At 38.5% G+C, this 21,050-nt stretch overlaps 1 protein-coding gene across 1 annotated transcript in view; it reads left to right on the top strand.

Moving 5' to 3' along the window:
* The first annotated feature begins 16,040 nt into the window (after window positions 1-16,040).
* The window catches only part of LOC139724736 (unconventional myosin-XVIIIa-like), a 191,008-nt gene continuing 185,998 nt past the window's right edge, over window positions 16,041-21,050 (top strand). The window contains exon 1 of the mRNA XM_071635858.1: window positions 16,041-16,252. The gene's annotated coding sequence lies outside the window, so the exon portion shown is untranslated. The remainder of the gene's footprint in view (window positions 16,253-21,050) is intronic.

Here is a 21,050-nt window from a genome sequence, read left to right as displayed (position 1 = left end):
TTTCATTGGCAGAACGTTCGAAACAACAAAACTGATTTTGTTTGGAAATTAATGGACATTGTTTCTTTATTATTGTCAGATTAACAAACCTTCAGAATAATAAGGAATGTAGTATTATTCTGTTATTATTTCAGAACAAACCCTCAGAGTAAACCCGTTTGGGGCATCGCTTTATTTAGAAAATTCATTGGCAGCGAACTGAACACAGGCAAACCAAACTGCTTTTGTGAATGTGAAACACATTGTTAACTTTCACTAAATCAAGAACTGATCTGGAAAGAGAACAATTCACGTGTTCACGAAAATCAAAACTGCGTCACAATATATGATATGTATATATGCCTATGTACGCCGTCATTGGTCATTGCTAAAGAGAAGAACATTTCGCTCTCTCCCGTAAAAGAAAAAAAAGAAAAGAAAATGCTTGGCAGTTAAGCGCATGAAATGTCAAAATAATATTTTTTACATTACTTGAACAACCAAACATTCTTTATTTTAGATTTTTAAAAAAAGCATTATGAATAGATAAAGAATGTATGGTTCTTCACGTCAAAACGTGGGCCTCTGCGTGCGGTATATCCATTATTAATTTTACGCGGGAAAAGCGTAGCTCCTTGAAGCAAGAGCATGATAAAAAAAAAATGAATAAACGCAGACACACACTGATGCTGGTGTACTAGAGAAAAACAAAGACAGCTTGCTCAAAAGATGCTTCCTTCTTTCAGTTTATTTTCTCCCCAGTCATTCCTATCGTTCTACTCCCATGAACCCCTGCCATGCACGGACGATGAACAAAACAAAATATTACCGACACTGCAATAAAAAAAAGAAAGAAACACATGCTCGAAGCAAATTATCTACACTTTTCAAGTTGAACAAATTGATGTTCGTAATGAAGAATTAAAAAAAAAACACGACCACAGGCAGTGGGGAAACTTGATATCATGATTCCACGAAATGTCCACGAAAGCCAGGTGTCAGATAAAGGAATGCCGCGCCTACTGCCACCTTGCTTCAGTGGTCGTAAACAGCGTGTAAATAGCATGTAAACCAAACGGGAACATTGATGAATGATTATCTATTTATTTTCTGCCCATGAAGGCCCCCTAACCAAGCCAGAAGCACGTGGAGCATTACGTATGTTGAACTTGAAAGACCATTATGACAGAATTACTATAAATGTCGGCCCGGAGAAGGAAAATGGAATATTCACGAATGACGTTTACAAATCCATGGAAAGTGAAAAGGCTCAAATGGAACGCATGGCTTTTTAAATAATAATTATAAAAAAAAATAACCCGCTGAAACTACCAAAAAAAAAAAACAATTTGCATTTGCTTACTCCATCGCAAGTTCTTTTTTCTTCTTTTTTTTTAACGAAAGATGGAGTTAATTTTCTCTCTGCAGCAATGCTTTGAACGCATCTAATTTTGCGTCATTGCCGATGGCCAGCTTCTTAAAGAATTGATACGAATCCTTTCAAATATACGAAACAAAGTCTAAAAATCTTGGATCCTGGCGGTGAATTCCTATCAAAATTCAATCATCTGTTCCTTGCGCCATTTCACCTACCAACTGTTCCTGAAAATTTCATCCTAATCAGTTCCCAAAATGTTCACTTATTTTGCGAATAGAGAGACAGACAGGCAGATAAACGAACAAACAAACCAAAGCAGCAAAAAAAAAAAAAGATTTAAAAAAAAAAGATAAAAATACAACCTTTGGCGGAAGGGGGCATGCATTTCATATCGTTTGTTTTTGCGTAACCCGACAACAAGCGTGACAACAAGCGAGCACGTGTCAGCCTTCCTCAGCCTCCCTCGGCCTCCGACCCTCTTTTCGTCCTCTCTCTCCCTCTCACAATACCGTCGGACACACAGGCAGCTGTAATTGTGGCCGGCTAGTGTGTGGATCCCGAATCAGAGCGCATGTGAGTGAGCAAGTGTGTGATGTGGTGTGTATGCAGCTAGTACATGTACAATGGTATGTCGCTATGTTGAGCCGTGTTGTTGTGATCGGTGCGTTAACTTTTTGCGCTTGTAAACTGCTGCTCCTTTCAACATCTAGCTTCTTTTCTAGCCAGATAATAAAGAGTAAAAAAGGCGAGAAATTGGTCCGAACTTGGCTCGTCAAGCAAGTTCACGCGTGCATGGTGTTACCCTTGTCGGCAAGTTCACGCGTGGTGTTACCCTTGTCGGCAAGTTTTACCCTTGTCGGCAATTCTTTCTTCAAACCGCATGCTTGTCGGCACCGACAAGGGTGATATACGCTGGCGAGACCCCTGGCACACAGTCTACTTAGGAACTACATGAAATGAAAATTCCTTTGACCCTAGTATACGAAGCAAAGTTTGGAAACCCAAAATTGCAAGTGTTTCATGAAATTGTGACTTCAATTTATGGGGTTATAGCCCTATTTTAAGGTCATGCAAAGTGATCCTCAATAGATAAACACAACAATTCTTATCTTGGTTAAGCAATTTCTCAATGATTCACCGCTTGCTGTAGTCAATATTTGTGCAGGTCCCAGCTCCCATCCCGTCCAGCGGAACCTCAGCCTTATCTTCATCAACACAACAGGAAATGGAGCAGAATCTAGTCCCTCTGTCAACCATAGAAGCAATTGTTTACAATTTTCTGGGTTCTATTGGAATATCAACCTACTTTGCTCATGTGGTTCAACAAACTCTTGCAAAACCTATTGTATCCATTCTCTTTGCATGGTCACAAATTCATTTAAATGACTCCTTAACCTCAGCATAGAAAATCCTCATTGTTTACACACATTATCAGTCATTCTTATCAACAAGTGAAAGTAAAATATTAAGTATTCAACTCTGTGCAGATACTTCATATAATTTGTTTTAATAGTTTATAAAATGGGTTCAAGAATGTAGCCAATAGGAAGCGCTGAAATGAGTCACGTGTGCTTTGGTTATTCTAGTCCCATCGCACTGCGTGTTAAATCCTATTGCCGATCATCTGTGTGCGCGGCGGCTCCTTCGAATTGCATGCATACAGTACGCGCTGTCAATCCTGTAAACAACTTCTAGTTCGGGCTGCCGGCCGGCCGGCCTTTCTTCCCTTGTGCATAACATGTGTGGCGTAGGTACAACGTATACTCTTATACGTACACTTTGCACAGTAAAGTAGACCAAGCGTTCTGGGACCGGACGCGTACATGGAGTCACTTTGAAGGGCAAATCCAACGATTTAGCAGGTTAATTCTTACGCCGTTTTCAGAGTATGTTGTCTAGTAGGCCTATATGAGGAGTCTATATCAAGTCTTTAAGGTAAAGGGTGCATATTCTATGTAAAATAAGTAAGTTTTCATGCGGGAACTTAAGTGTCCGGAAACCCAACCCCCCATCATACTTATACTGTATGTGCGGGATTTCCGAGTGCGACGTGCGTAAATGTTTGGGACGAACATCTTCGGACGTCTTGACCCACAAAGGTACGTGAAAAACGCTGAAAAATGCTGTTAGTTTTCGAATTTTCGACCCATTTTATAAAACAAATGTTGCACAGGATTATTTCGTGGCGTTAGTGGAGGCATAGCTCACTCTCGGGTATTTACAATGTAGTGCAACATGCACTCGGCCTAACGCACTCTATCCTGTGCATCATTTGTATAACAACACAGACACAACTTGTTCACTGATTCTTCTTTTATATTACAGTTTCACTGAAAGTCACTTTAAAAAAAAAAAAAATCAAATTAAGTCTTGTTTGTCATGCTAATGCTTGTTTCAGTATATGCTTAATGTGTATTCATATCATATCTTGGATCTGGATCATGATCTGCATCACCACCAAACTTACCACTTTTCCCTTTTAAACCACAACTGTCATATCCTGAAACTTTCATCAAAATCTTTCCATCTCTTATGAAGTAATGAAGCTCATATACAGCCAGACAAACACACAAACAATTCCAAATCCTAACCTTTCACCCAGAGCCCAAAGGGTATTAACCATTCCATCACATCACTGCTGCACGTTCCATGGCAAGCTGCCACTCTCGTCTTCTTGTTATAGATATGTACATTGTATGTTGCATCTAACCACAGCATAATATCTTGAGATTATTCACCTTTTGCTTTTTCATTTCTGGAAAGCAGTGAACTAACTGGATAAATTGCCTTTGTGGGATCATGTTCAACATCCTATTCTCGGTCTGGGTGATCCTCCAAGTTTTATCTACTGATGAATGAAGCAGCTATTACTTACAACAGTGCTCTGCTAAGAAATGCATATGAAAACAGTTTGTTTTATGACAGTCTTGGAAATCTTTACAAAATTCTGTTGATTAAAAAACACAGTTGAATTTATCTTCACAGTCCCTTGAATGCATTGATACTTGTATTTAGAAATATATCATGAAAACAAAATTTACAGTTATGATGCAATTTACTGGATTTACAGCCCAGTGTGATGCTAACGTCAGCTGGTCCAAACAAGCTAACTTGTATGTCATGACCGAGATGCATACAAATATGTAGTTCAAATTGTACAACCACATGTACTTTACATGCATAATAATATCTATCAATGCCTTGCACTGTTTTTTTTTTTTCATTACAAATGTAGAACCATACATTGAGAAATCTTAAGACATTTTAAGTTCTAGTTGACTTACATGTACCTGGTCACCTGACACTGAGGTGGGTGTTCAACTGTGTACACATGTGCAATTTTACAATGTCTATAAAGACAATAGTTCAATTCTACACCACACATTATCAAGAAAAATCTTAATTTGGGGTCATATGTACCGGGTATGTAATGGAAGAGTGCCAAATTAATACAGTATCTCATGACTAAGACACTGGTCCACACGTATATTGAGGTACCCTTTGATACTAATTAACTCAAAGCTTCCATATCAACTATCAACCTTTAACTTCATATTTAAAAAATCCATTAAAATAAACTTTGTGTGAAAAAAAAAAAACACATTTTGGCAGGCTTCACTTTCAGTGGTCATGTGTCTTTCAATGCTACACAAAGCATATAGAGTGCAGTACCTCTCTCTATGCTTCATTTTCAGTGTCTCCTTGTTTCCCTCTAAAGCAATTGTTAAACAATGTTGCCAGGTTTAATTTATAACCTCAGCTGGAAACTGTCATAAAAGTGATATGGTGATATCTATAAACAGATAACAAATATGACAGCTAAAGCAGAAGTTTCAACACTTTTGCATGCTTGAGAGTTTTCTTCAGCCATTTGAACATCATTTGTCCAGTTTCATTGACAAAGTTGCACAACGTGTTTAAATTAAGAAACCACAACATTATTTCACAACACTTTTCCCCAGGTCCCATTTAGTTTCTGTTTTTGTTTTTGTTTTCTAAATTATGGTTGGAACCTAAATGTACCCTCAGTGAATTTCACCTAAAACATTATGTGACATGCATACAGAAACACATCTGTAACATCAGCTGAACAGCACAGTATGGACTGCCATCCAAAAATGAGGGCAGTGGTACAGATCATTCTTTGGTTTCCCACAACAACACGAAACCCAGCATGTGGTAACAATATTACCAAGAAAGAGAGCTATGTTTGTAGGTACAGTGTACATGCATCAAGTGGCCTGGGGCCCGTTTCATAAAACTTGTTATCAATGACAACTGCTACATTTCTATGACAAATTTGCTCTCAGCCAATCAGATGCAGGGATTTCAGTAGCTTGTCACATCTATGACAACTTGTCACTGATGACAAGTTTTATGAAACGGGCCCAGTCTGGATTAACTGACAACTTTCTCTCCCATCCCCTTCCTTGTTTGCAATCTGTCATGCTGTCAATTAATGATGACTACACATAATGCCTGGTCATTATGATAGTGATAATACACCCATGGGGAAAACTGTGATGATCTCAAAACAACATGATTTCACAAATATCATGTGCTCCATATGTGCATCCTGTGTAATCAAGATAACATTTGTCACTCACACTGCCAATAATTCTGAAATTAAAAGGTTTCATGAAATATCAATCTTCCTTTGTATCTCAGATTTTCAAACGCAAACTGCACCCATCATTGTCCATGTGTAAAGAGCACTGCAATTTGACAATGCCAGTTTAGAAACATGAGCTCTAATATGAGCCATTCTATGACTGAAATATGAATGACAAAGATATACGAGGTGAGAATATTGATCGGTTTCAAAGCAGCTACTTTTCTAAAAACTTTAGTACTCAAACCTCCAAAACGAATAGATACACACAGAAACTAGACATTTTGATTCTCAACCTAGTCTTCCTTCATTCCCCCCTTGCGAGTTTGACTGAAATCATGAACACAAGCATAAATGTGGCCGTGCATCACAAAACGAACAAAAAGTCGCACGCACTGATTTTGTGTGAGAGCAGAAAATAGATGAAATAGGTCAACCTTGCCAATCTTGACTTTTTCATATTTTCTGAAAGAGCAAGTCTTCTTCTACATCATACTTAAGTTTGGGATCATAAAACGAAAAGAAAATTGAGTTATCAGCAGTTTTTCTGGAACACTCTTTAGTGGAATAGTGTGATTAGGTGTTTCTCAAAGAGTCCTTTTTTCATTTCTTAAAAACCCAGTCCATGCTCATCACTTTCAACTCCAATAACTTTAGAAGGGATAACTCTACTGGTTTGAAAGTTGACATTTATCATCAACAGAATATGTGTTATAAGGCATGAACAATTTCAGCTTAATCTGTTAATCCCTTCATTGTTGTTGCTCTGGTGGTTATCATCCTGTTATTTGTTTTATTCATCGCACAGCTAGCGCGGCTTGGTAATGATAATGATAATGATAATGAATAACATTTATATAGCGCTTAATACTGATGTTTCTAAGCGCATCAAATCGGGGAAAAATAATATATATAACGTAAAAACAAAATACAGCATTATGTACATATTATGATAACGACAGCAACAACAACAACAGCAAAATTAAGGTTGTGTAAACAGATGAGTTTTCAACAATGACTTAAACCTATCAACATTTTCAGCGTTACGAATATAAAAAGGGAGTTCATTCCAAAGAAGTGGGGAAATAACTGAAAAGGCCCTATCACCATAACGTGTACAGGTGCGGGGACCACGTGATAATTGGAGAGCGGAGGAAGAACGAAGAGAACGGGTTGAAGTGGAGGAGCGGAAGGAAATTAAATCTTTAAGATAAGATGGGGCAAGATTATTACATATCTTGTAAACAATAAGGAGGATTTTAAAAGTGATACGTTGATGGATGGGGAGCCAGTGGAGGGATTGGAAAACTGGAGTAATGTGGTCAGATCTTTTTGTAAGGGTCACAAGCCTAGCAGCTGTATTTTGAATTCTTTGAAGAGGTGCAGTACTTGAAGCAGGGAGACCAACAAGAAGGGAATTGCAGTAGTCAAGATGAGAGGAAACAAATGCGTGAATGAGACGTTCCGTGGAAGACTGATCCAATAATTTACGTATTTTACCAATTTTACAAATACCCCAAGCAGCAGAACGACATGAATTCTTAATATGTTGTTGAAAGTTCAGATGCTTATCTACAATAACTCCGAGATCTCTGACGGACTGAGAGATGGGGATAGTACTATCTTCAAAGGAAAATTCTGTTAGAGAGCTACCCCGCCTGAACTGAGAATGAACATATAAAAATTCCGATTTAACACAATTCAATTTCAAATAATTATCGTGAGACCATTGCTTGATATCATCAACGCATCTACTAAGCTTGCAGAGTGCTTCGACTTGGGTATTTGGTTGTATGATTATGTAGATTTGAGTATCGTCGGCATACATAACATGTAAAATATCGTTATGAGAGTTGATTACTGAAGACAGAGGGGCTGTGTATAGAAGAAATAGTAAAGGACCAACCACAGACCCCTGGGGGACACCATGTCTAAGAGGGAACGACTGAGAAAATGCACCGTTCACAGTAACCATCTGGTGGCGGTCGTGTAAGTAAGATGCAATCCATCTCAAGACTGTTCCCGTTAGACCAAAATTAGTCTCCAATCTGTTAAGGAGAATTTCATGATTGATAGTATCAAACGCAGCAGAATAATCTAAAAGCAGAAGAGCAACTTCATGGCCTTTGTCTACTGCTAAGAGGAGGTCATTGAGTACCTTCAATAAGGCGGTTTCGGTGGAGTGGAAGTGCCTGTAGGCAGACTGATTACTAGGAAACAACTGGTGTTCATCAAGATGATCTCTGAGTTGGCGAGCAACCACTTTCTCAAGAACTTTACCAAGAAAAGACAGATTAGCAATGGGGCGAAAATTATTCAAATCATTACGGTCTAAGCTGGGTTTCTTTAGAAAGGGCGATATGAGCGACCTTTTGAAGTGCTTAGGAACTACGCCTGATGACAATGAGAGATTCAGAATGTGAGTTATTGCAGGAAGAAATTCATCCAGACACTCTTTTAGTAGCCATGTGGGGAGAGGATCAAGAGAACAAGACTTGGACGGAAGAGAATTGATGAGACGTTTCATTTGTGACTCAGTGATTAAACCAAACTCAGAAAATACACACTCAGTGTTTATATTTATGCGAGAGGAATTGGAGAGAGAGATTTCAGGAGACACCGGGAATGAAGATGCAATGGTACTAATCTTGTTGTCGAAAAACTCAGCAAACTGATTGGCAAGTGCAGGATTTGAAGTATGGTCAGGAAGAGAAGAATCTGGATGTGCAATTGTGAGTCTTTTGATGATGTTGAAAAGTTGTTTGGTGTCTGCAGCAGCAATCTCCTCTCTTAGGTGCCTTGACTTGGCGTCGGCAAGGTGGCTGTAGTAGGACTCACACTCTTGCCGATACAGCTCTCTGTCAATGCAAAGACCAGACTTGATCATGCGGCGCTCTGCACGGCGTCTACGCTTCTTAGCCTCCTTCACTTCTGTCGTAAAGATAAAAGATGGTAAAGATTAAACGCTTGAATAGACCCTGTTCTTCAGAGCCTCTTTTCTCAGTTCACACTTATCCAGAGTGTATACTTTCTTTCCAATATTTAGATAGGTTAGGAGAGTCCATTTGGATTGAGTTACATATCATTTTAAAGCATTTAATAAGGCATGAACAATTTCAGCTTAATCTGTTAATCCCTTCATTGTCGTTGCTCAGATGGTTATCATCCTGTTATTTGTTCCATTCATCGCACAGCTAGCGCGGCTTGGTAAAGATTAAACGCTTGAATAGACCCTGTTCTTCAGAGCCTCTTTTCTCAGTTCACACTTATCCAGGGTGTGTCCTTTCTTTCCAATATTTAGATAGGTTAGGAGAGTCCATTTGGATTGAGTTACATATCATTTTAAAGCTTAGAGTCTGCTCTTTCAGAATCTGGCCTTAACTAAAAATCCATGTCTGGCGACTTTTTTTGTTTGTTTGGTGGTGCAGGGTCACAAATGATCTCTGTCTTAACTGCTACTTTCAAGATTCTCCTTCTCCTTACATCACTTGACAGCGCTTTGAGATGTTTGCCCCAATCTAGCACTTCTTTCCCAGAGTCCAGGTACTTCACAGTCCCTATTTGCCACTGTCTGGCACTCTGCTTTTACCTGGTTTCCACCACCCAAAATCAGAGGAAGGACGTGTCACTGAAATGAATTGGGGTGTCATAAATGTGGTCTAATGAGTTGTTTGGGTAAATCAAACCATGGGACTGTAAGGATGTGATCCATTTGACCCTCATTTCAGTGCCATGTCTCTCTGAGTGAGGGCAACGCACTTTTATCCCATTAACTGTCGATGCTACAATGTAGTTTTCAAGCGTGATCAGGGTCTAATCGCTTGAGCAATATCACCACAGTAGATTGAGATTCTCCTCAAACAGAAACTGTTCTGCTTCTGAAATACCTTAATTGGTGTACTGTACATTTCAGAGTACTTTTGATTTACGTTTCTGTAAAGGCATTGTCATTCTTCTTAAGACTGACAGATTAGAAGCAGTGCATGATCTTTCACTAAATTTAACACACCAAGATCTCCAACCTCAAAGATCTCTTATACATTGTATCTCCATTCATCTCACCTGCTGCCATCACAGGCTCACCTCTGCACATGTGAGCTTGAAATCAGGTTGGACTGACCACATACAATTGTACATTATTCAAATCTATTTTGCATCTAAATGGAGGAATCCAAGCACTAGAAAGAACTAATGGCATTCTTGCCTCAAGTTTAAGCCAGAGCACACAGCTGTAACTCTGAAGAAATGCTACCTCTTGGAGGAAAGCTGATGTAAGTGGACACAGTGTCAGGGAAAATCCTTTGCTTCAGGAATCACAAAAGAGACATAGCTTGTAAACTGCACTGAGCGGAGTGTTGAAGTTAGGAAATTAGTTCACAAAAGAAAAAATGCTGACAGATGTGGTAACAAAAAACACAAAAAAAACCCCACAAAAAACAATGATCTACTAGAAGCATCTTCAGCACATAGCAGTCCTGTAACCCACTTCAGTAACAAACTGTTGAATAGTGATGAGGATATCACTTGGTGAAAAGTGAATAGATTACAAGTCAGGGTGACTAGGCATATGGAAGAAGCAAAACAACAGAGGTTGTAATCTTGAATATCTTGAGGAATACAAAAGTATCATAAGCTTGCAGCAAGATGATCCCAAACAAAAATGCTGATATGAAATGAAATATTCATATACAATTGATTTTATGGGCATATGAATCTGTAGTTTAACTTTATGTGCTAAGCTAAAATGGCATTTTCAAGAAGGAATATTATATTGGAGTTCCCTTTATCTGTTTCAATTGTGTGCACATGGTCATGTTATCTTTTGAGAATTATTTCTAGAGATATGAAATTATAACATGTACATGTAGCATTAGAGATATGAAATTACAACATGTAGCATTGACCAATGGTACCAAGATTCTCCACCCCCCCCCCCCCCCATAGCATGTTGTGTACTTGAAATGGCAGTGCCCATCAAACTATTCTGTGTATGCAACAACTAAATATCCCAAGCAATTAAGCACAGGCAAGTAATCTGAAGTTGGAGATTTCGTTTTTGTCTGAATACTTGAATAAAGTTTACCTACAATATTGTGAATAATGTTTAATAGTCAATACAATACTGGGATATAGTGTAACACTGGTTCACTTATGCATACATGTAGTCACTCTTGAACTACAGTTTGTACATAGACCTCTATGCCCTATACTGTAAGGTGAACACTGTAACAAGACATCAATTTATAAGAACTCCACAGAATTCAAGACATTTTCATCAAAATCAGCATTATCAATCTATCAGAGCTATAATTTGGGGCCACACATAAGAAAGGTTAACCCAAGTCTACCAGGAATCTCATTCACAATGCAGAATTGCACTTGTTCCTCCTGCTGAGCTCTGAAGTATGTAATCCCTTACATGTCTGCTGCCCTCTACTGGTTAGTCTCAGAGAGGGTTTGCAATATTTTACAAATGATTAGAATGCCTTTTGATCAATCATTGTGCAAAAGCAGGCAAAGAGATCAAGACAACAGAAGAATATTTGAGGAAATAAGATTTGGAAATATCTGACATTACAAAGTTGACAAACATTTGTGGATTGAAAATAAAAAATATATCTGCTGATGGAAAATACATAACCTTTTCTAATGATGTGTTGTTGTTGTTTTTCAATAAAGAATAGTCATTAGATATAATAGTCAAGTCTAAGTTATACAAGAGCACTTGAGAAAAACTTTTTCTTTTGTCCCTAACACAGTCATTCAACTGCTAAGATACTTACCTACCCGAGTAATTTCAAAGACTCACTAAAACAAAAATAACAAATACAATGTAGGCCTACACTGCTAGTAAATACTTGAAAAAAAAATCTGGCAATCTTCATTAAAACAAGGACCATCTGAATGTTGGTGGGTCATCTTAATAAATAGCATATGAACCTAGTATAAGAGTTGTTCTGGTCACATGTACAGTGTACCTGAGTATAGGACATACAGTAGCTTACAAACCAGGCAGTATTATATTTTCTAGAGTGAGGAAAAAATATTTCATATTCGTGAATCTTAAACAGCAAATGATCCACTTTCATTTTATCCAGAGTGCACAATATGTATCAATAATATAAAATTATCATACACCTTTGTAAGATAAATGAAGTCCTTCAAATAAGTTAATGAAAATCCTCAATTTGCTCCATTAAAAATGAGGGATTCTAGGTGCTTCTTTAAAGTTTCCTCAAAAACTCTGTGTCAAAAGACTAAGTATCGTTCAGACTGTTGTAACTGGTGTAACACTGAAAGACTTGTCAAAATGTCATCGCTTTGTTGCTCTTGCTTTACTGCTTTCATGCAACACTGCTAGTATTCTAAATTAAATTCAAGGGAGCTTCAGGTCATGCATACAAATAATTGGGGGGGGGGGGGCAATAAGACTTCCAGTTTACAAACTTTGAGAAATCAGGGCTGTGCAGTCTACAGTATTCAGGTCCTGTATTACCGTAAGGGCAACATACGACTGGCATTCCCTCGGGGGTACTACATATGTGTAAATTTACAAATTAAAAGTCGACCTACTTGTAAGCTATAGTCATGTCGATCAAGATCTGTTCTGTGTACCACTACTGAGCATACATGTACATGTGGAAAGTATGCAATGAAATACAGGTGACATTTTGTTATTCCAAAGGTTGTTAACCAAAACATGAAATAAAAATCAAGATTTGGGAAAGAGTTCCTTTTGATACAACCACCCCAACTCTACACTGTCTTACCCTTATAGCTTAAATGCAGGATTGCATGCATGCACATGTGGCAAAAGGGGGTGGAGTGTTTGAAGACTCTAAGAGTTCTGGGTGGCTTTCCCAAAAGAAACTCTCGCCAAGATTTGTCATTCCAAAGGTCCAGTATTCGGAATCCTGAAATACTGTAGAATTAGGATTACTATTCCGGGTGCTAATGTACTTTAATATCAATGTAGATCTCTAAAATTCTATCACTTGTGTAAATTTGAACCAAAGTGGTCAAAGAAAAATGTCAATATCATTGCTCAAAACAAAATCACTCTTTGCGAGTGATCGTAGAGTACACTGCCTGCACAATCTGAACCTGAAGTTAGCCGTCTAATATTACACACAGAGACTCAACGTGGGAGCTAGAAATCTACTACAATGATTTTGGCAAGTTTTAGGAGTCACAGTTATTAAGGAATGCGTGTATGTGTGTGAGTGTGTGTGTGTATCTGTCTGTCTGTCCTGTCTGTATGTGCGTGGCCTTGTGTGATCTAGGAACTGCACTTCCCAGCAGACTTCGTTCAACTTGCCATAAATCATTTTGACTCTACACTGATCTTTTGCTCCAAGTTACATTGTACTTTTCAAGGGGAATCTCTCCCCTAAAATTTAAATTTGAGAGGTGTGAGAGCATGTCCAAAGAAATCTAGAGAAAATTCTATTCCATCACAAAAAAATGTCCCAAACTGTGAAATATTAATTTTAATAAATCAGCATGCACTAGTGCATGCTGCAATAGTAGCCAGATCTGAAAATAGCAGCTACGCGTAGACAATCGGAGTGTGCACATTTCCTTCGTTCGCCTCCGTCTGCACAGAGCTATATTGAATACTGTCTATCGGTATCGCCTCATCGAGCCATATGCATCCGCATGAGTAGAGGCTGCCACGGCTGCCTGGTCAGTGGCCCGGCGGTAGCACCAACCAGGGACGTGAGACGACCTCCCTGCACCAACCTAGCTGCGTACGTGGACATTTGCATGCGTTTGCATGTTTTGAGAGTATCGTAGTACACTGATCGTACAGAAAATTATCGAACTACGCAATCGAATGCAGTCGATAAGGCCAGAAGACTACTCTTAGATCAAGGCGCATGTAAATTTTTGGCATTTTAGAGATTGCTCTATGTCTCTTTATATATTGCTATATCTCTGTATGTGAGTAACACTGCACTCTTATATTTCATAGGGATATTACCAGTACAATAACCTACAATGTCAGAAAACTAAATTTCTGTGTACAGTATGTCCCCCCAAAAACATTACAATCAGATTTTTGCATTGATAACACACAATATGATTAAACTGTCTAAATGCTACTTCAGGGTCTTAAAATATAACATCTTAGCTCTATTTTGCAGAAAACCCCATTCAATTTGGTCAAGCGGTCACAGAGAAATGTGGATTGTTGTGAAGCATGTCATGAGTCTGATTCTTCCAAGTTTAGCACTTGGATGTTCTCGTGTGTGAACACAATAGACAGAACTTGGAGGGAAGAGATTCCTAACATGCTCTACAAAATTCCCCATTTCTCTTTGACCACTGAAGCAAATCGAATGGGGTTTTCTGTAAGATGTGGGCAATGAGTTATAGTTTCCTATCCTGAAATTTTATTTGGATTGATTTACTATTCTTAAAGTTATCATTGCGGAGGGTCCCATTGTAATTCTTTTTATTTTTGGACATACGGTACAGATACACGTTAAAGAGTTGTCACATAATATCAATTAGATGACTAACTTCAGTTTCAGATTGTGCAGGCACATATACGGTTGCAGAGAGCAAACGACATGAAAGTCGACGTCAATATCGACGCTTCCTCATTCATGACTGATTTGATTCAAATTTACATGAGTGATTGGAAATATCAAAGCTAACAAGTATATCCTGAGATTTTTGGTGCAATTTGGTTTTGCAGAATTCGAGGCATCTCCATGGATAAGAAAGTATATCAGCACCACTATTCTTCTTTAATCTGAAAATGAAAAAAAAAAAAGGTTTGCTATTCCAAAGGTAGTAGAAGTAGAAGGTGTTTCTTTTTCTTTTGTTGAGTTCCTCCAGTCAGCATCCTGGACTGGAGAACTACACTGTACAGTTGATTCGCAAAAAAAAAAAAAAATAATAATAATAATAATTTAAAGTAATAATAATTATAATAATAATATTAAATAAGACTAGATTTACAATGTACATACACTAGACAAAGCAGCTACATCATACACTGAGGTGGTCAGGAGTAACAAAATGTGTGGTTCTAAGCAGAACAGAAATGTAGAAATCAGAAAAAAAAACACAGAAAAGAAACAGCAAAAGAACAGAGTCAAAAAAGATGAGGAAGACAGTGCCAGTGCGAGGTTTGACTATCAGTCTGATCATGCAGAATGAAATGAAATTATAGGTTAGTAGCCTAGAATATTCTAGTCTCTTTTGAATTTAGGTAGCCTTAAAATTTAATTCTGAAGCCTTGGGTTTGTAGTATTTAAGTAGGATAGACAATATTCATTTCTGCACCTTCTAAACCCTCCCTTTCCGCTTTGCAATTGAAGATGTTTTCTTTTTCATTTTCGGATTAACGAACCTTATTAAACTTTACTAGATTTTCCGATTAACAAACCGGCAAACCTTCGGAACAAGGAATGCCACAAATGTCTAAATCAACGAACATTTAGGTATATTATACAGAATTTGCATGTTTCGGAATAAACGAACCTTTTATCGCATTTTCGAATCACCACCGCGGCACCGGTATCGTTTATCGGTAACTAACCTTTGGAATAACGAACAGCACACGAAATACCAATAGGTGGGACTACAGCTAGAGCTTTTAGAAGCACTGCCACTGAAGTTGCAGGCAGAGCTAGCTCAGAGGTCAAGCTACTACTAGTATAGCATGGCCTGATTGGCCTCTCGATTTTCTTACAAAAATAGCTGATATAATTACCGTTTCTCGATTTGAACTATCCTCCCAAGCAGTGGTGTTGGTTACTTTGTTTCAATTTCACACTCAAGTAAAATACGGAAGGCCGTCGTATCTGATTCGCTGTCGGGGATATCCCGTCGTCGTCGCCTCCAAGCTAGCTAGCTGCGGTACCGGGTGGCGTGTGGGAAAAGAGACCTGCCTGCGCTGTCAGTTGCTCGCTACTGTGCGTTCACCCAATATCGTCACTTGCTGGCGCACGCCACTGCATGCATGCTATGCGTAGTAGCACGCCGGATAGGGACCGAACGAACTTCGTATTAATGGGCTTTCTGTAGAGTGGGTGTGTAGAGAGGTGAGTACTGTATTCGGGGTACGTAGGGGGGTACTTCTGCCCCTTTTCGCGCACTGTCCGTTACACACACTGGCATGTCATGTACTGAGTATACGATCATACGAAGGTGTGCATGTACTGCTAACCTAGATGTCCCTGCTGTTCTGAGCTGCACCGACAGTCAAACAACACTTTTGAAACGTCTACAGTGCTGGAGTGGAAATACAGACTCAAATTTAGTTGTTGGTAAGACTTGTCAACATGTTGTCTTCGTGTGTAAATTTACTTTACTGTGACATGTGTAGTGCAGTGAGCAATTGGTGAGTGTTGTATAGGCCATAGCATAGCCCGGAGTGCGTGTAACTTTAGTTAAGCCCGGAGTAGACTCCAGAGCAGATGGAATAGAAATGTTTGTTATAGATCCTATTATATTCCTAGAATGTCTGGGGACTCTGCTGGTGTCGTAGACGTAAGTACTTAACTTGGCATCACTCATCCGCTGGACATGGACAACACTCTAAGCTCCACACCACAGTGAAGAATTCCAAATTTATAAATCTGTAGAACCAGATCTAAACCCGGTCCAGGGCCGGGCCCCCGACCTAGCTAGATCCAACCGTTTAATAGAACTGTAATAGATCTCTCTGTAGTTATCTCTATGTAATTAAAGTTTATGTCAAGAGTTAAAAATCAAATATTTAGATGGTCTAGTGTTTTAGCAGTTAGTGGTACTGGTAGATCTTGAGTCAATTCAGTTGAATTGACCTGGCTGTGTACGATGTATGTGTGTGTGTGAGTAAACTAGATCTAACAGTTAGAGAAATGCTTATTTATAGAATGATCTAACCTGTTAACAGTGTTAGTGTTACAACAGATTTATATAGGCCAAGCCCAAGTTAAAAAAAAAAGAAAGTAACATACAGATTAATTATACACAGCCTGTCGCGACTTACACTTGTGTACAGCGACAGGGCTGTGTATACTTACATACAGATAGTTTCTCGTCAAGATCGTTTGGAGAGAGGTGATGTGGGAGGTTAATACTAACTAGAAGTGGTCTAATGTAAATTACGATTAAATCGGCACTTTTTGTAAAGATTATCAAACATAACAGGTAAGATATTCCAGGCTTTGATGATCTCGTCATGTGAAAATGAAAATTCTCACTTTTCTCTTCCATGCAGTTTTTGATGAAAAGAACTTATAAATTTATGGGGAAAAACATACGTTTTTGGTATTTTCCATCTGGCGACCCCAAGAGAGTAGATCTTGTACTCCAGTTGTAATGAGTCGCCAACATGCAGCTTGCATGTGTTAATGCACCTGCATCAGACCTGCACAGCCCTGCATGCGTGCGTGCATGCCCTCAGTTTCTCAATCCAGCACATGCACGCACAACACATCAGTATGCAGTTCGCCATTCGCTAATACTCTCATAGGGTCGCTATTATTTTCTCTCATTTTTCAAAACACACCCATCATATAGTAAATGTGACCCGCTACAACAAAAGGATCCGAAAGTCAGGAGGGGACAATTTTCTGAAAATGGCATGACACTATTCCCTTACTCTTCTACTTTAATTTCATATATAGCACAACTCATAAAAGTACTCGGTGGCGGAGATATATATATATATATATATGATTTTATGAGCGCATGTCAAATGGTTGAGGAAATCAGAGTTTCCAGAAAAACGCCTTCAAAGTTATCCTTCTGACGCTATAATGATCAAGGGGAGACAAGACGGTTTTCACCACTTGACAATAGAAGGTATGCTCCTAGCGACCTTCGCGATGTTCATTCAAGCTTAGCGCCAGCGGTCTACGCACGACCAATCAGTAATCAGGATGCCATGCACTGACCAATAAGATCACTCCCTCATTGCTAGGGGCGGAGTCTAGCTGCGGCGCTAAATTCAAATCTTCGGATACGTTTCTGTTACGTTGAAAGTCAGAAAATCATGACCTAGAAAAACGCTGATTTCTTGCCTTTACTTTCATCATTTAGCTTCAAAATTTCGGCAGATGATAGACAAAACATTAGACTACAAAATTATAAAATTCCAAAAACAGAAATCCGATTGTTTTGACCAATTTTGATGATGTAACGTCAAACTCGATTTTCTCAGCTCAGCCGTCAGCGACTTTAGGATCTTTTTGTTGTAGTGGGTCACAAATGGTTTGACCCAATGGTGTAAATGCCAAAGTTCAAAATGATGTATGAGAAATTTAACTAACTTACCGTCAAAAAAAAAAAATGGATACAATTATACAATGTATTTAAATTTGTACAGTTGACTTCTGTTACAAGAAGTCCTTGGGACCGGCAGTTTTCTTTTGTTATAAATCAAAATTTCGTTGTAACCAAACAAATAAACAATAAAAAACAAAGAGCCAATAATGTTGCGGCCTATATTGTTATTTCATTGTAACCAGAATTTCGTTATATATAACAGTGTTTGTTATAACGGGAGTGCACTGTATGGGGACCTACGTTTACCATGACGAACTGCTTGTGATGAGTGTAGCGCAGAGCTTTCAACTCAAAGCGATTGAGTTATTCCGAAATGTATGAAAGGAGACTCAGATTCAGAAACAAGTGCAAAGTCTGTTAGTAGACCTAGATACAGTATCTGGACCCTAGTCAAAACTACCAGAAAACAAGTTCTGCAGGCAGATGAATTTATTCCCAAAAATGTATAGAACCTAGATCTAGTTACTTGCCTTGTTTGGACATAAACTTCTTTTTTTTTCAAAATCTGCTATTATTTGTGCAAAATGTAGCATATTGACCCCTCAATTTGTCCCGATTTTCCTCATTATAAATGTATTTACTGAGTGGCTTGCTTGATACTGCTTGCATGTGTGTACACTAAAAGCAGTAAAGCGCGTGCACAGCTGCTCTGGCCCGGCATGCTGGCGAAATGTGGTTGCTGCAGACCAGAGCTGCAGGAGAATTTGCCCAAATCTCATTTGACAAGCTCCTGTTTGTGTGCAGAATTTGCATTGTGTGCCTGACTGCTGTAGAAAATGGCTGTCTTAAACAGCTCGAAAAAGAACTCAAATTTCATAAAAATCAGATTTCAAAACTGTTCTCTGCTGCAGACTGTGAGATAAAAAAATTATGTAATTTCAAAAAATTGACAGACAAAAGTAGCAGAAATTGGCTTGGCCAGATGTGACCAGATTACATTTCAAATGGCAAAAAGGATATCAAATCAATCCATCCTTGCTGCTGTTGACTACTGTTGTTGTAGGGTGTGAAATATTTACAGTGAATTTGTACATGAGGAAGTACAAAACTTCACTGGCATCTTAGCTAGTGTGGTATAGCGGACATGATTACAGTATAGGGACTGGTTTATAGATCACTCTCACCTAGTGGTACGATAATGGATATATGCACTAATATTGTTACTAGAGGAAGTTCTAATGCAAAGTGTGCATGCCATCACAATTGGTAGGTGAATTTCTTATGTTTTTCCGGCTGCCCAATGCAGATAAAATTTTTGGGAATTGAAGCCAATGGCCTTTTTGGTGGCGTGAAACATTCAAGATTTGTCAATCATAATACAGCATTGTACTCGCATTCAGTGCAATGCATAGATCAAAACTTTCACTTGCATTTTACTTTCAGGAATCTTGGCTCCTTAGAAAATTCACAAAAATTTCATGCATGCAAACATTTCTGAATCAACAGTATAAGGCCAAGTGAAGAAAAAAAAAGAACAGAAATTGGTTTCTCTTTGCATGTATCCAATTTTAGCTGTGGCATCATGTTTTTGCTATTTTCCAAAATGGCAATGAAAATATAGAATATAATGTGTCACTGCCAACATCCCTTTTGACTTGAGTTGTTCCACTGATTTTTTTTTTCTTGATTTAATTTTTGGTCTGACAAAAAAGCATTGGATATTTATCTACCAATTGTGGTTCATAATTTCATGTCAGGTGCCATGCACACCTTCATCAGAATCTCCTAGGCGAGAATGATTTACAAATTATCAGCTGTACTGTATGTCTGGGTGCAGCACGCTGCTGAGAAAGCTTCTTATATTGTTTTAAATGGACAAGTTGTCTTCACACTCTGCTTATATGCATTGAGCCTGCCGTGGTTTCAAAGGTATCTTAGTCTGCTTCTTTCAAATTTAGAGATTCTTGCTCTTGCGCAGTATTGCGCTGGTTTTGCGCATGCTTGCAGCAGCTTCAGAGGATCTGTTCGCGCTGAATAGAATTCATGTACTGCGCTGCTGCGCCGCATAGCTCATGAACCAATCTAGTCTGGTCGATCATAATGACACATACCGGGTAGTTGTCTTGAAATATGCAGAAGAGTGAATTCCCGAAGGCCAAAAGTGCCTACCTCATGCGTTTGCTTATTAACCATTTCATAAATTGGATACAGTGTATCATAGTAAATTCCCCCCTCAGTGCCTTTCTCTAAAAACCCAGACAAGAAACTGAGCTTTTCTTTCTTTTGTTGGCCTAAATGATAATTTTTAAGACTCTGTGTATATGTACTAAATTTCTGTTCAAAATCAAATCTCCATCATACCTGCAATGACTTTCGTGCAAAGGTTTGAGGTTCAATGCTTCAGCAAAAAAATTGTGATCTGACAGTATGAGCATTCTACAGAAATATGTGCCTGGTGTACTGTTGGTGTGAAACAGGATGTGATCTTTGGCATACATTTGATATGTACACTTTGGCATACATTACAGTACATGAATGTGCAGCAATCTATCATATCATACATATGTGTGTATGAACTGCAACTTCCTTCAACGGCGCATGAAATGTTTCCTTAACAATAATCACTCATTCATGACTGACACAAAACCAGCGTCAAACTAGAAAACAATCTTCTGCATTTGCCCCTCCCTCTCAAAATGGATTATTGATACAAAATATTGTGCAAAACGTAGAATATTGCCAGAAATTTACAGTGTAAGGATCCTAATCTTTCTTTATGTGTAGATACATGTACATCATCTCCACACCACAGTCATTTGTAAATGGCACATTATTTTGTATGATTTCCTT

This window comes from Diadema antillarum, unplaced genomic scaffold, assembly GCF_040938485.1.
Source record: "Diadema antillarum isolate AM-2024a unplaced genomic scaffold, OU_Dant_1.0 scf00000226, whole genome shotgun sequence".
NCBI lineage: Eukaryota > Metazoa > Echinodermata > Echinoidea > Diadematoida > Diadematidae > Diadema > Diadema antillarum.
Note: the sequence above shows the minus strand (reverse complement) of the source record. Positions and strands in the feature narration are given on the sequence as shown.